General features: G+C 37.0%; 1 protein-coding gene across 2 annotated transcripts in view; it reads left to right on the plus strand.

The window, feature by feature from the left end:
• Positions 1–17,597, plus strand: part of ZFAND3 (zinc finger AN1-type containing 3) — a 140,930-nt gene that overhangs the window by 73,220 nt on the left and 50,113 nt on the right. The window lies entirely within an intron of this gene.

Here is a 17,597-nt window from a genome sequence, read left to right on the forward strand (position 1 = left end):
ATGTATTTACTAAGATTATGGTTTCACAGTATAGCGTATATCATAGTCTCTGATAAGTGCCTATTATAGTACCGCTTTAAAAGAACTTGATGTTTTTTGCGGTTTGGGTTACGTTTTTGGTGTTGGTTGTTTTTGTTTTTTTCTCTTTTTGCAACATGTTGATTAGAAGAAGCAACCTTATACTGACTAGAGCCCAGTAATTGTTACCTTCTTGCTCTGTAAAGACCTAATTAGGGTGAATGAGCATGGAAAATAGATACTGAAATACAGTGGTTAAAAGTAATACTGTGCCACAAGAGGAAAGCTTATTTCATTGTGACCAAATTCTGGCATACTTAGAATATTAAGAGGATTAAATGGGTGAATTAAATAGTTCTGCTCTTACACACCATTTACATTTGAAAAGGAGGGCTATGGTAGAGTTTAGATGAGCAGATGTGCCTCAGCTTGCTTGAAATCTCTACAGAGACAACAGAGAAGAGAATGGACCTACTGGGTTTCCTCAGAAAAATTTTACTTGCCAAATCGTTTTTAGGAGAGCAGCAGATATGCATGAACTTCATTAAATTTAAGAGAGATTGATTTATTCATGCATTTTGCTTTAAATTGAACTAGCCAAACTAAATGGCTTTTTTGGGTAGTTTAGTGAGCGCTTAGTGTGTATATATATATACGTATACATATACTTCTCTAATAATTTAGAATCTAAATTAACATTGGAATATTGAAAAAGAAAAGGCAGTTATTTCAGTATCTCATTGTGAGGCTCATTCTGATCTTTATTTTCTGATAAAATTACTTCCAGGTGCATGACACCTCAGGAACATCTTTACTCTCTATTCTCTCTGCTCTTATTATATTTATTTGTAGAATGGCATTTTAAATAAATATAATATTTAGGTTGCATTTACAGTTTTAATTGGAAAACATACTTGAAGTTGCTCTCGTATGGCTTCTTTTCCATTTGCATCTGCAGATTTCTAATAGATGAAGAATTGAATTGTGGAGAAATCTGGCGGATTTTTTTAAGAAACTGCATAAGATATTGGTACATACTCTGGACATTTTCAAGAAATAGTGACCTTTCTTAAGTGGATACATATATATTCTAGTGTTCTTTATTTTGCTGACGTGAATTCTAGTTCTTTAGCTTAGATAGTATTTCCAAAAAATCTGTTGTTTGCAGCTGCATACAGAATAGATGTTGTTTTATGTCTAAACAAGGCACGTAACCTCTGAAAGATTTCAGAAATTCCCAGTTGTGGACTTGCTATTTCCAGCTCCTTCTGGAAAACTAAGCAAGTGTAAGTCCTGAGCACAGGAGCTTGGAGGAACATCCAGGCATTGGTGACAGGGCCGTGACATAACCTGCTATAGACTTCTTGTGAAAAATTGTGATGTAAAAATAACTTGTAACTTTGTCAGTAAGACAAAAATCTGCAAAGCAGTTGTAGCTTGGCAGTTTTGGGGCAGTTTCATTTGAACTTCAATTAGACAGTCATTTTGCATTAACCTAAAGAGCTGCACTTCCAAGTTCTATTTTTAAAAGCAGATGTTTTTGAAGATATTTTAGTACTGATCAGGCATCCAGGTGGAAAGCTACAGCTTTCTGTTCTTCACCGCGTGAGATTTGATGAAAGCCTTTCAGTCTGCTGTCATTGAACAAGTAATGAAGGTAATAGAAACTCTACTTTCTCAGCATCAGAGTAGCAGGTTAAGATTTGTTTCCTTAAAGAAGCTGTGAAGATGAGTTCAGAATAGCAGAGGGATAGCTCTGTACCTTTACTGAACTTCCAGATCTTCCTAAACGTGATACTCTCAGCATACTCTGCTTTTGACAGGATTCAGGCACATTGGGACTGCTCACATTTGCCTAGCATTAGCATGGTTTGCTAATGCAGCATGTTAAGAATAAAGTTACTCTTACTTGCTTCTACCCTAGTTGTGTTGTTTTGTTTTGTTTTAAATTGTGCTTAATAGCAGAAGAGAATGAGTAAAGAAAAAGAAAATAGAATTATGCTCAAGTGAGAAGACGATACAAATATGACCAACAATAGTCTTAACTTCTTTTTCATAGAATATCTCTAAGGTATCATTTGTTTTGGAATACTATTAAAAAGGAGGAGGAAAAAAAGTTGCAAGAATTGTCCACCAATGTAAGATCTGATACTGGCTCCCAAAAAATAAGTGATGAAAAGAAGACATCTATCACTAAGATAAAATGCTTTTTACAGCACTGAAAGAAGTCTGGCAGGCAGGTAATGCAGAAAATCATAAAGATGAGTCTTGAATCTAGATGCTGGTGGCACATCATTCATGAGCATGTACAAGTACCACTCTCCACTGACCAATGTTCTCCTCAATCTTTAGCGTGAATTAACAGAAAGCGTCAGAATCTGACATTGCAATGAATTCGACAAACAATCCCGTTCCTAGCAGTCTTTATGACTAACTTTAAAAAAAATCATTACTTTTCTGCTACTTAATTTTTATGTGAAAGCTAGTCTGAAATTCTTAAGAGTAGTGCCATGTCTGCAACATGAAGGACTGCTGCAGATTTACAGACTGGTGCAGTTATTCTTGTGGCATGGCAAATCAATATCATTGTGCAGTTTTCTTGTAAAGCAAGTTTGATGGGAAATACAGACTGTGTAAATCATCTTTAAATAGACCCGGGAACATAAGTTTCGTGTTTCTAAATCTGCTTTTTTGAGGGAGTGTGGAAAAGGGTTAAGGTTTCAGGTTTGAAGAGCAAGAAAAAAAGAAAGAAGCTCTAGAACTAGAAAGTAGTAATTTTTCCATACATCATGGTGAGCTACTTCAGAGTCCTCTGGAAAAAGAGAGCAAAAGTGAGGGACTGAAAAGCTCTTGATGTTAGCCTTGGCATTACTCTATTTGAGTTTATGCTAGTCACTTTAATATTTGCAAAACAGCAGGGTACTTAGGTATTGTGTAATGTTTATAAAGATGTTATAAGTGCTTTTTCTTTTCAGAAGGGCTGGGTGAGCTTTTTTCAGAAATAATTTTTAGAAACAGGTTTTGTTTGCCTAGAGGGATCAGTATGATTAAGCAGGTTATAAATGGCAAGCCTTAAAATCTGCAAGCAAAAGGGCTAATATCAGAATATTCATATTAATTGATTCGTGGCACTGAGTTCTTCACGCAGTATACTCCTAACCTATATACTTTGCTGATTTCTGTTCTTCTTTCCTCAGATCCATTCTCTTTACAGTGTTGCTTGCTCTCTTCAAACTATTTCCTGTGCACAAGTGAGCAATTCCTTAATAGTTCATGAAACTGAAGAATGTCTGTACAGGGCCAGCCAAAGCTATGGCTGGCCAGCACCCTGTCATCAATAGTGGCCAAGAGGCCAGTCTAAGAAAACAAAACTTCTAAAAATCTCAAAAACCCCTTCCTAAATTTTAAATGAATGTAGGCTTCCTGACTTTGTCATGCATCTCTGGCATGAAATTAGGCAAGTGGCTTAATTTTTCTCATATGCAGCTTTTCCCTGTCTCTCAAAACAGTTGGATGCCCTTACAAAATGGTTATGAAAATGCAGCAAACAGCATTGAAAGTGTATTTGCAAATACTGAAAAGATCATGCAACAATAAATACAAACTTTACCTTTGCACATGTAACATGGGACAGTTCAATATAAAGCAGCTTGAAATATTGCAGTTGAACATAACTGCAGAATCCTGGATTTAATTTGTCACCTCTGCCACCATGGTCTCTTTTGGGGCACTGATTAATTTGCCTTTGTTTTTCAAAAACTCTTTTAAATGTGCACATTTAAACGTATTATTTCAAGCAGCGTCACAACCAGAACTTGATTTGGTGGTAATTTAATAAAGAAGAATTTGACTTGGGACAGACTAGGCAAAGCAGAAGCAGCACAGCTGTTAGTGTAAATGTCTGCAAAATGTAAAAATGAGCTTTCTTCATGAAATTAAATATAGGGTATTGAAATATCTTAATTGAAGGTTGAGCTTCTGTAACCACACTGTTTATCCCAGATGCAGCTGACACATTCTAATATAGCCTGGAGGACTTGGAAATGAAGGAATAAGCAGGAAGCCAGACCAGTGTTGCAACCAAGATTGAATTATGTTCTGAACTGGGAACTGGAGAAGATTGTAGATTGAAGTTCCAGAGTGTATTACAGGGGTCACAAATTAATTAGCAAGGGGGCACGCTGATGGAATCGAATGTGTTTGTTTCACATCAGAGTGCTTGTACTGCTAATGTGTTCTTAGGAGTTGCCGAATTTGGCAGGAAGAAGACGGGGCAGAACCAGGAGCACTCTTGGGCCTTTATGAAATTGAGTGCAAGAGACTTGCAGAACACTCGCCTTTATGAAACAAGATTTAAGATTCAAACTTTCAGTCTTAACTGGATTTGCCTTCCTGTGGAATATCAGTGCAGTTAACAACATGCAAGTCTACAATTTAATTTCTTAGTTAAATTATTGGAGAAAAATTGCATCTACTTGGAATTTAGTTCTAGGAAAAAACCCTCAAACATTAGGCTATGGATTGATATAATCATCTGAAATACCTTCTTTTTACTCCTGTTTTCAGTTGAGCTGCCACTGTTATTTGCCAGGAATCTTACTATATTAATGTTTACAGAAAGATTGGGCAAATAAGAGGAGCAGAAATGTTCCTTAAGGTTGACTTTTAGAATATCTGGTGCAGATCACTTTTAACGTGTAAAACATTCTTTTTGTGTGTAGAAATAGTGTTTCTAGAGATAATCCAAGACCATAGTATGAATTAATGATTCTAGTGATCCTCTCCCATATAGAAAAAAACCCCCTTCATTTTCCCTTTTGGCCTGCACTAAATACATTTATTTTATTGAAGTTTATTTTATATATAGGCAGAAAAACATTTGGTGTCATTCATATCTGTCACTGTGATTCTACTTTATGAGAATAAAATCCATCCTTCAGAAGAACAACTTCTGAAGTTGTTTGCCTCAGAGATATTTTAATATACAGACAATTAGACAGCATTAAAATGTTACCTTACAGCATTTTAGATGAGGAAGAGCAGTGGAATGTCAGCCACAGAGTATTACCTGTTACATTTACTGTTGCCGTTTCCAAGCAAAACCCATTTAATAGGCAAGACTTTACTCCCCCTTTGTTAGATACGTTTCTGCTTCTCTAGCAGGATGAGATATAACGTTTTGGGGTCCCTTGATAAAAGCTACCATCTAAAGTTCATACATTGAAGAACTTGCAGACTTTAATCAGAAATAGCCAATGCGATGGATGATAGGTTTCTTCTCCTGAAGATTGCAGTTGGTGTACCCGGTATTTGAAGTCATATGCACAGGAAAACCTGATGCTCTCTTTTTCATCTATGTTTCTGTTTGCTGCTGTTTTGAATTGTGCCGCTGTTAGCTGTTCAGCTCTGTAGCGTAGGAAGCATATAACTCCTTTCAAACACGAGGGAGTTGTTTTTATTCCTTATGTGTGCAGAATATTTGGAACCATTGTAAAGCAAAGTGGCTGGGTCGTGGGATATTTGTTTTTCCATGCATAACTGCATTGCCCACTGTAGTCAACTGAGGCAACAGAGTGATTTAGACACTTTATATTGCAGTAGTTTTTCTTTTCACGTTGGTACTCTGAATCTTTTTCCAGAGGTGTGCGCCTGATTGTGCACAAATAAAACACCTGTAGTTAGACGTTGTAGGCACCACTGCTTTGTCTTCTAGGAAACTTTACTGCTGGTTATTCGCACAAATTTATGCAGCAGAATTTACCAAAGATGAAATGACATGAGTCATGTTTCTGCAACTCTTTTTCTCCTATTTAATTTCTGTATCTTTCAAGTTTGTTTTGCTGCACTGATTCAGGCAAGATAACAAGATGATACCATTTCACACTTCCCCCCTGCCCCGCTCTGTTGAAGAAAGCAGTAGTAGTTTTGTTTTGGGAAAAATTCTGTAGTGGTTCCTGTTCATACGGAAGGGGAGCATTTCTATGGGTTTTGTGTTATGAATTGGAAAGACAGGATAAAGGACAGGGGTTTTGTTCATTGTTAGAGATGAAAATGATGGATTAGTTACCAAGTTACTTCCGTTAAACAGAAAATCAAATTTGCCATAGCAGTAATTAGTCTGAAGTGGATATATATAACAAGAGACTCTTCCAAGTGTCTTTACAGAAAGAAGGAAGCTTGTTCCCTACTGATGATGATAAAATAGAATTGAAATCAATGTGCAGGCATGCAGGTTTTAGGAAAATGCAATGTAATAGAACACCTCCCTCTGCTGGTAGACATCACGTAGTTTAATCTGCTCTATCGTACACCGAACTGGAAACTCCATGGTGTGAGACACCTGCTGAGGAAGAGGCTGCTCTTGAAGAACTAGTAGAACTTTTTTTAAAGCTAATTGAATTGTACATAGGGTTTCTTGCCACTCTAGCTCCTTGAGTATGATGGCGGAGGGTTGGGCTGCTTGACCCAGTTTATTCTGAGTTTGTCAGGTAATTACATTTTTCTGCTGCCCTCCCCTCTGGCTGCTGGGGTCGGTTACATTTTGCCATTTTTGCTGGACTGTAAGGACAGACTCTCTGGGTGTTTGTGCTTTCAGCAGGTAATCAGAACAGCATGCACGGAACAGCTAATAGCTTCTAGCAATCGTTCGGCTCTTTCTGAAAATTTATTCATCCTTTAGTTTATTCATATTTAGCTGTTTGATCTGAATTTTATGTGCCAGTTCTCTGTTAGTTTCCACAGTAATGCCTCTAATTACTTGTACTTGAAACACAATTAGCCACCCTAACTGGAGGAGAAAGGTTTTTGTTAACTCTTTATCTTGTAGTTTATTAATGCCAAGAAACAGATAATTTCTAGGACTTTCTCTATAACCTTTTCAGGGGTGGGTTCAATCAGTCCATAGAATGCAAGCCCCTGAAGGGGCTATATAATTGTTATTTCTAGCTCTGTTTAGGCATAACAGAGAATGCTTTCAAACACTTCTTGAAAGCATGTTTTAGTTCATTGCCATGGCCATTGCACTTCAGAAAGTGTAACAAACTAGCTGAATGTGTGAGAATAACATTTTTCATCTTGTTTTCCTTTCTGTTTAGTAAGCATTTTAGGATGATTTTTTTCTTGTTGTTCTTTCTAGAGTGTAACGAAAACCACTCTTCTCCCCCCTGCCCAGGTTGAAAACTCGAAAAACCTTTTCCCTTTTTTATATGTCATTAACAGAAGAACCTGTGAAACCTTGTAAATATTTTCTGAGGCTCTAAATGAAAAGCAAAATAGCTGGGGCCTTTCCATGAGTCAGAGTGCTAATTCCAAGGGTGCGACACTGTTAAACTAATGGAAACAAAACTTGTAAGATGGAGGGCTAGCCACAGAATCTATTTGCATGTGCAGCATCCCAATGTTACCAGCATTTAATGAATGTGTTGTTAAAGGTCGGCACATTGCTGCTTTGATTTAGAGATTTATGCCTTGCTAGTGAAGACTACCGTTTAAGGGATCCCAGATCTATTGTAGAGTCATGGCATCATTTTGGTTGAAAAGACAACTTTAAGATCATCAAGCCTAACGGTTAACCTAGCACTGTCAAGTCCACCTCTAAACCATGTCCCTAAGAACCTTATCTATTTATTATGTCCAATAATCACCATTTGCAACCCAGAGCTCCGGAAACAGCACTGGCAAAAGGCTGATTTTCCTCATCTCCAGTAACTTGCAAGCGGTAGCACAAGAGGTCAAACCACGTCAAATCACAAATCATGGATGTCAGAAGCAAAAGGATCATTTTCTTCTTATGTTTATTGCACTTTCGTTTCCATATTAAGACATAGACAAGAGCCTGTGTTTTTGCCAGTTTCAAGAGTGATCCTCCAGCACTGACAGGCAGAAGGATCACTTCATCATCACAAGAGATGCTTTAAGTTCACATGTATTTGCTGTATAAAAATAAGTGAATTGAGGAGAAGTGTATGTATCTGTCTTTTCCACTGGGGGGGCAGGACTGCATCATTCTGGGGAGAGTAGTTTTTCCATTAGTCTTCCTTTTCTACACTTCTTTTAATGTAAAGACATGAGAGAAGTATCTAAATATTGAAATAATCAGCATTTGTAAGAAAAAACATTAAAAAATCCACGAGCTTTAGATATGACTCACTGGATGACTGCATACTGATTTCAAATTTCAATATGTGCTCCAGTAATTTTCTTCGGGATTAATTGGCTAATAATGAAAACGTGTGTTGTCATTGACTAGATAAATTCAACACTTCTACTCTTTTCTTCTAGAAGACAATTTTAATAAGTAGGAATAAAAATAAAATAGTTTTTATTAACTCAAAACTTAAGCATGTTTTGCTGCTCACAGAAGGGCCTAAGCAATGTTTATTTTCTGTAGGAGGTTCTTTGATATCTACGCATATTCATATTTTTGTTCCTAAAAGACTGGAAAAGACATACAGATATATATATATATATGTATATTTCAAGTTTGCTGAAAATAAGCAAGGAATGCCTAAGTTGGGGTTGAGTTTTTGAGCCATAGCATTCCATAGTCAGAAATTAATGTAATACAGTGGTTTGCGGCAACCACATCTAGTGAGAGTTTGCTGCATTTGACCTTTTGCATTTGTAAATCAACTGTCTGTTTTTTGGTCCTTGAGCTTCTGCAGGTTTTTTTGTTGGCAGGCTGAGCACTCTGCTCTCGCACATTCCAGTGTGATTACGGAACAGGAGGAAGGGATGGGAAGTGGGAGACTCCAGCTACTCCTTTAAGCTCCTGAACTCCTTTGGGAAGTTGGCGAAATGTGGAGCTTGAAGCTAAGGCACAAAAGTGTCAGATGAGTTTCCAGTGAGCTTTCTCACTTGTGTGATTAAAGCATGACCAAGGGTTTTTTCATCTTATTGTAGATCACTGCAGTCACAAATTGCTCCTATAAACTCCACCTATAGCAAAGCTTTTGCTCCCACAGCTGAGGACTGTCAGACTTGGAGTTCCCTCTCCGTACTTTTCTCTAGCTACTGCATATGAAAGGCAGATATTTATTACAACAAGAAGCATCAGATTCCAGTAAAGTTGGGAAGAGTGGGAAGAAGCTCACCCCTTATGCTTCACCTTACCATTGATTGCTTTGGTGGTAAAACTTCATCGTGATAAAATACTAAATCTTCCTTTAAGACACATTGCGAAGGGTTGAGGTGGCCGTGGGGGGTGAGGCCGGGCAATAAGAGTGCCGGCTCTCCCCTCCCTTCCAAAACAGCCTTTAGCTTTGCTTCTGGGCTGTTCAAAGGAGACTGGGGAAAAGAGTCTGATAAATGAGTCATTCTGAGGGATGTTTTGAGAGTTTGCCTAGTGGTAGTTATTAAGGTACCTTAACTGGAGATGAGGGAGAGGGAACTGATGAGGGGTTTGTGGGTTAGCACTAGAAAGGTTTAATTTACTGGAGAGGCCTTCTATCCCTTGTGAAAATCCTGACGATTTATAGTATAGTCAAATATTTGGGAATGCTTGAACTATAAATGCGACTGTTATTGACAGAAAATGAAGCAAATGTCCACTTTAATTGGAACCACATAAATCAGACTGGAGGAATTAATTAAAAAATAATAGACGTGTGTTTTGAAATTGGAGGGTTCTCTAGGTATTGGAAAGGGCATGATAAGGTGACTTAAAAGATAGCTTTTCTTGTACGGGAGCTAATTGAAACATTTCTTCTATTAAAACAATATTAGTTCCTACGTGCCTGGTGAATGAAGTGTCTAGAATAAATATGAATGCTAATTAAATTCTGCTTCTATCAGTTAACAGTCCCATTTACAAGATCTCTCACTTATTACAAAAGCACCTTGAGAAGTTCACTTCATTAGTTTACTTCATATGACTTGCTGCCGTTGCAAAGTGCTTAGTTTATGGGTTTATGGATCAGATTCTTCTCATGAAAATGAATGTTTCTCCCCCTTTAGGAGCATAGATTTTGACATATCATCACACTATTAATTTAATTTGAAATGAGGCATTTCTTATTAATTTGTTTGATTTCATAAAAGGATACTAGTACTACAAGAATTCTAGAGATAGGAGTGAAAGACCTGCCTATTTTTTGTAGGTTGCGTGCTGCTCTTAGTCAATTCTAAACTTACACTTGAGTATTTTCTAGAATTTTGACCTATTTTTAAATGTTCATGTTACACATTTTTCCAGTTCTGCTTTGAGAATAAATTCTGTAGATTGCAGCTGCTTAGATGTTTTCCCTAGGATTTTTTTTAAAAACTGTCCTATATTTAATTTTGTTATATCTCCACTATTGTATTACCCTCAGATCATGTTAAATGATTTTTCTCTTTGGTATAAAATGGATCCTTCAAATAATTGCAGCCATTTAGTTTTACAGACTAACTCTATAACCTTGTATCAGTTTGCTTTTCCTGGCTGTTGAGCACCAGAGTTTCTTTTCTTGCTTCTTGCTAGGGTTGGTCAAACTGTCATCATTGTCATCTTTTGCAGTGGAGGCATCTCAGACTCCATGGCAAACTGCCCACTGGGTTGGTGTTCTACAAGTAGTCTGTTTTGGCATGTGTTCCTCCTACTAAATCTGCGTTCTCCATATTACTGAAAAGTAAAATATTTCTTGCAGTTATGACAGAGTGGTTGCTTTATGCTTTCCACAGTTTGTTTGAAGTTCATGCTTTCACCTTGGCTTGGGTTATTCCCAATATCCTTTGATACGGATTCAAAAATCCATACAGTCTCAATTAGTTGGATAATAAATTGTCTGAGTTTCCTAGTTCCAATATCAAATGCTGGTGCAATATAGTTATCCCCTTGTTGCTTTTAGGTTTTGCAGTGCAATAGTACCTTTATGTAGTTGTTTCTCACTGTACATGCTCTGTAATGGATTCAAGTATGAATGCTGACTGCGGACCTGAGGGATTCTGTAACGGGAAACTTAAAGTGGATTGTTAAAATAGTAGTTAACTCTTCATAGCTTCAGTACGTTGCATCCTGTGATGAGAGGCAATAATATTTATTCTTATGTTGGTGAGTTTTACAGAATAATGAAACTTTAGATGAAATAATGTAAGCATGCTACTTTAAGTAGCAATAAGAAATGTGACAAGGGTTTTAAAAATGTTATTTTCAGGGGTTTTGACTGACCACCTCACTGGTCAGTACTGCAATAGCTACGGTAAGCAAATTGCTATTATCAGGCAGAGCAAGGAGTGTTTGTTCTGTGAAGAAGCTGCTCTCAGAGGATACTTTTGTACAGGATAATGAAATTCCCTTTTCATCAATTCAGCATTTTGCAACCAATTTTGGAGATGGTTGGATCATGTGCTGTAAAAATGGCCATTTTTTTCATGGCAGTCATGTAAGTTGTTTTAGGCCTTCCTTAGATTACTAGGTTACTGTAGATTCTTCTACTCTTATGCAAAATTGCTTTTCTCTTCTTTAAAAAGATGTCTGCATACACATTTTTTAATGACTCTGATCTCCGATCTTAAATTGAAGGTCATCTGTAGTAACGTTATGCTTGTTATCTTGCTAGCCTTTGTTTGTTAGTTATTAATGAATTTTCTTGCCAAATAATAGGCAAAAATCTGATAGTCAAATCTGGAGCTTCCTGTGTAGCTTTGAGGGAGTCATTTTACAGAACCATGAGAAAGACGGCCTATTTCAGAATGTCACCTTTAAGCAGGGGGTGTCTCTTTTCAGAAGAACACCTCAAAACACAATGTCATTGGATTTAATGCAAAAAAAAAACAACCCTACCATGTTAAATATCTTAGTAGTTTTACAATTATGACTGTTATTAATAACTTAATTTTAATTTCTGAATGATACATACATGTAATTGCAGCCATGTTCTCACTGTTAATCACACTTGAAGATCCATCTTTTTTATTCTTCATGTTTATGTTGCCATATTTCTAGTATTTTTTTCTGCTTGTTTGAAAAGAAAATTAAATGTATATGAAAAGCTGAGTACATGCAACATGCAAATCACAATATTACCTGAAACTCTTACTAATAATGTGTTGCTACTTTAAAAAGTGTACCGATCATGAAGGATAACTGGGCATAAAGAACACATTTCGGTTTCTCTTTATTAATATAAACTGGAAGAAATTAAAAAGTCATATTTAAGAAGAAAAACCCTAGGAGCTGAAGGGTTCTCCTGTACCACATGCACTCAAAATTGCAAATGAAGTTCAGTTGCATACAAAATCATCTTTCTAATATTTTTGCTGGTTTGTTAGTTCTCCTTGTACTTTGTGCTTAACTCTGAAAGTGATAAGCTCTGCTGATAGTTCATACAAGAATATACTGCAACATTTATTTCATAACACTACAGTCTGATTTTTAATTCATCCACCTATCATTGCTATTATTAGTGTGGATGTATTAAGAAATATGTTTTTGTGTGTGTGTGTATGTTATATATTGTTTATATATTTATAAATAAATTATAAATGTAATTTTTTACAGTGCTTACCTTTGATTCCATTTTATGAGTGGTGTTGTCCTCTAATACAAATGCTTATTCAAATTCTGTGGTGCATTCTCCTTGGGGTAGGTTCTCTGTGTTCATTCTGTGAATGGGCTAGTGCATTTTTTTGTCTGTGTGTTATTTAAAAAGAAAAAAATAATCTGTTCCCAAGTGGGGCTTTATTCCCAGTCCATTATTGGAGTTTCAAAGTGTATTCAGATATCTACTTAAAGGAAAGGTGTTATCCATTTCACACTAATCTATTATGCAAAATGTAGTTACATATGAATGACACTTGAAATGCCTTCAGTAAGCTATGAACTAGACAAGGCCGGTGAAGAGTTGTCAGTAAATAAGTACATGAAATCTTTAGGTATTGCAGTACTATTCCATGGACATAGATGAACAGTTTTTACAGGCACGTGAAGAAAAAAATAAAATTATGCAGTAATTTAAAATAACCATTCCCCTGTGCCAGTTTCAATGTCATAATATTTGTGTTACTTCCCATAGAGTACTTTCAAAATGCATTTTCTCTGAAGTGTGGAACTAAGAGTAGGGTAAAAGCCCATTGTGTATGTTGGGATACTGATGGACTAGCAGACACTTGATGTGACACTAACACATTAACTTATGCTCTGTAAAAGAACAAGATGCTGTGGTAATAAAAAATGTGCAGATTGCACATTTAATGGAGTGTAAGAAGCAAACACTCTCCAAATAACTTTTTTTGCTGGTTCACACTGTGAAGTTATGGGAGCTGTAGGCCTGAAGAATAAAGAAGTGGTGTAATATTGCCTATCAACCAAAATAATTACTTTAAAGACTAATTTTCTCTGCTTAGCATGCTGTTTACTCTGACGCTTCTTGCAACATCCATAATTTATTTAAATGAACCCATTTCTTATTAATGAAAACATCTGTTATAGACCAAGGAATAAGGAGTGTTTATAACCATGACCCTTAAAATAAGCTGAAAGGAGACTTCACTTTTAAAGCCCTTTGTGAGTTTCATAAATTTTATAATTTCTTATACAATAGCATGAGTGCAAATGAGAAAAAGCTCTGGCTTAGTGTTAAGTGGTTTCCCATAATATTTTTGACATGCCTGTCTTTTTCAGAATAAAATGCTTTATGACATGCTGATATTGCTCGTATTTGCCTTTACCTCAAGTTTCAGCTGATTGTAATCACAAAAGTTACTTACCAGAAGCTGAAACGTTGTTCCCTGCTTAGTTACAGGCTCCTTACAGTTCAGCAAAAATAGAGGACTCAGTGTTTCCTTGGGTATTTTGTTGGATATTGATGGCTAAAGTAAACTAAATACTGGAATTGGGACTGTCTGATCTTTTATATCACAGAATCTGGAGTATTTTAGGTGATAGAAGAGGTTGGATGTTCTAAATATTTGTTAGTTTGATCTTGAAGTAATTAGTGAAAGGAACGTATTGGGAAGACGGGCTCTTCCTGGTTGCTCACCCCAATCTGGTAACAATAACTGGACAAATGTACGAGGGAGTTTTATTCCTGTGCGGATGTGGTTTCATGTGGCACCTCTGGTTTTATGGGTTAGAATCAAAAGCTGTAAAGGTAATAGCTTCCATTATCTGTGTTATTTTGTGAGTACAAGTGGTCAGAAGATTGTCCTGCAAAAGAACTTGTCTGGAACAAATCTGGCTTCTTGCCCTCTCTTTTAGTCTAAACTATTTCAAATCATTGTATATATAGAATATGAAATGTTTGTATCATGTCTATATATGCACTGTCATTGTTTTGTTTACAGAGAATCTTTAGTACCAAAACAAAAATAACACTCTTACTATTAACACCCAGTACATTAGAGCCCTACCTCAGATTTTCTGCTCCTGCTCAGCTACTTGATATGCTGGGTACAGCCCTTAAACTCAATAAAGCAAAAAGGATTTTGGAGCTAGGAGACCAGCAGTGCTGCTGCTTACTACTAGCAGCTTCTCTACTATGCAGTAATAGTTTATTGGCTGTATTTCATGCATTTTATTGATAGATCTTTCCTTCTGTTATTCCCCCATCCAGGAAATGGCTAATTTTCACATCTTGCTGGCTCTATCTTGTAACTAACACCAGCATACCTTGAACTTAAAAAACCAAGCCAAAACAAAAACCACCACCACAAAGACCCTGAACCTGAAGGCAGTGGAGAAAAAGATACAATGTTGAGAAGAAAAAGAAAACTTATTTTCTGACTAATGGAAGAAGTTTGTTTCCACTGAACCTGTGTACCAGTTGGAGTTTCTGTAAAAAGTTACAGTTACTTTTCGTTAACTAGGAAAGGGAAAAGTGGATTTGATGGATTTTTGGTCAGTTGTGTATTTTGGCACAGGCTTTGCTAGCATGGTGAAAGTCCCAGTAAAAAATATGGAAAAAATTAATTTTGAAGTGTTTTGCATGCACCTCTAGTTAAATAGAAACTTCTGGAAATTCTGATTAATATCTGCCAACTCTTCTGTTTCTTCCTTGTTGAGATGATTAGGAGAGGTCATTGTTCTGTCAACAGAATTATATTCTGATTTTAATCAGAATAAGGCTTCACCTTCAAAACTTGCCAGGGTCTTGCCTCTGTTGTGTAGTTTTGTTTTGTTTTATTTGTTAGGCAGTTAAGGTTTAACTGGACTTATTTGGACACAGCTCTTAGGTGTAAATCGTTGTAGTAGTAATCGTTGCCAGCTTTAATTGTGCTTGGGAGGAAATCAAGGTGATCTGCAAGTTAATTGTGTTAATGAGACTCCTGGTTAACAGAAGCCAAATGCTGCCCACTGGTACACAGAAGAAATATAATAGAGCTTCTCCAGTATGTTATTTGATTATATATGTATTTGTACCAGGTAAATACTGGACCACATAGTGTACGTATACAGTTACAGTTAGTGCGTCTTAGGGCATTTGAGATTGGCAGTCTCAAGTATTCTTGTCTGCAGTGAAAAATCAGTTAAAAAGGGAGGGTGAGACATGTTCTCAGGTTCCACACAGCTGAGCAGGCTGAGACTTGTTTGCAAGTTAATTGATTTGTGGTCTGAGTAAAAGTTAGTTCTGAACACAAGGTCCTGGATTCGCGAAGGCAAAGAGCATTTCACTGCCATGGTGGAGTTCACTGCTGTGTGACAGCTCTGAACTATTTCACTAGAAAGCTTGTTGGGAGATGCTGTCACTGAATGATCATTTTTGACAGCCTTTTATGCTCTCTTTAAAGTTGGAGAATTTATCAATAGGTTGCAAAAGTGAATAGTTTTTCAGGGAAGAAAAAGCAAAACAAAACCATCCAAAAACCAAAACAGCTTGGTCAATGTGCTCTTAAACTTGCAGCTTTGGGAAACACAGTGTAGCACTAGTACTTACCATACTGTCATTAAAGGACTGTCAGGACTTGTATTATGTAGACCGTATTGTAAAAATAGTTTACATTTCTCTGTAAATGGCTTTTGTGGATAACGCTGAGCTGGTGCAGCCTGAGTAAAGTGTTTGCAGCTATCTATTATAGCAAAAAAAAAATACTGGCTGAGAATTTTAAACTTGCGGTTACTATTTCATAGTAACTATTGGCGTTCTGTAACTCTAGACTTTCTTTTTTAATGCATTTTTATAGATTGCTCACAGTGTATAATATTGACCGTAACTATTAATTTTGCTCTGCTCCTTGAAGATGGAGTTGCTCCCGTTTCTGATACATGCACACAACACAGCTTTACTTCTGTGCACTGCCTTGGATACAGTCTCACGTAGAACACAACTTTTGTAGCCACCGTATGTTTGCAGGCAACGTGTGAAATTTTAAGGTATCTTCTGTACTGATTGTTTAAAGATTGGTGGTTCCTAAAACATCTCCAGTTGTGAGCTCCCCTTCTGTCAGTAGAGGCGTGAAGAACTGAGTATCTGGGGTGGTGGCTCCAGTTCTAATTGCTGCAGCTGTCTGATTGTGGCTGGTGCAGAATCCCAAGCGCTTGAAGCTTTCTTGACTGTACAAACACACTAATAATATCCAGGAGCCCAGCTCGGGTGAAATTTTGTTGATAACTAGTGAGGCCTGAGTTAGGAGATCTTCTTGAGTCCAGTAACCCATCCCTGACAAAGAGCATCCCACTGGTTTTTCAGAGCTGCGTTGTGGAGGTGGATTGTTTCCTGTCTGCCGCCTCCTTCCTCCTCCTCCCTGCCTTTGAGCTTGTCTTCCACAGCAGAAGTTACAGCTTAATTTCTCTGGCAAATCACTTAAATCCTAAATCAGCATTTAGGGACTGTTTGACTGTAGTGCTTCCTAAATCCAGTGAGTCATGTTGGTGAACACATCATCATCTGCAAATATTTATGGACTACTCTGTTTTCTGCTCTTGTCATGACATCATAATGAGCAACCGATATTGATTTATGTACGTGTTTGCACAATTAATAAATTCTGCCTTTATGTGTCATTTTTTAATACAATGTGTTTAGGAATACCAAGAGGTGGTGTACTTCATCTCCAGCTGTCTTTTTGCAAGGAAGAGGTGCCTTTGCATTAGGAGAGTAACTGGATGTTACGCAACCTAAAATCCACTTGTTTGGGAGGGGTGTTACCCTGGGGCATCCAGCGGCAGAACTGAAATCCAGTAGTGTAGCTGGTAGGAACTGGGAATAATGCTGTACTTCGTCAGGTATTGGCACTGTGGGTTTGGGAAAGCCCTTGAACTGTTACAGGTGGGATTTCATAAAACAGCAGAATGAAGTATTGTTTTTAGAAAAGTGTAACATCTCCTTATACTTGTATTTACATGCCTTAGTTATTCCCTCATCGGGTGTTTGCACCTTTATGCTTTTGTATGTACTTTGTGTGAACTATTTTTAAAATGATGCTGTGTGTGTACACTGATATACACAGTGGTAAGCTTTGGATGCTCTTGAACAGCTGTGGAGACAAGAACTTTGTGTAGTTCTAAAATTGTTTGATGTTCAACAACAAATAACTTTTAAGAAATAAAAACTTGAAGGCTACTCTAATTTAGTGTTGGATGAGATATACAAATGATCAGAATGATGATACTTCTGGCAGTGTTTTGGGGTTATTTTTGTTAAGCTCAGGTGTTTTGCATAACA

Source organism: Caloenas nicobarica, chromosome 3, assembly GCF_036013445.1.
Source record: "Caloenas nicobarica isolate bCalNic1 chromosome 3, bCalNic1.hap1, whole genome shotgun sequence".
Taxonomy (NCBI): Eukaryota; Metazoa; Chordata; class Aves; order Columbiformes; family Columbidae; genus Caloenas; species Caloenas nicobarica.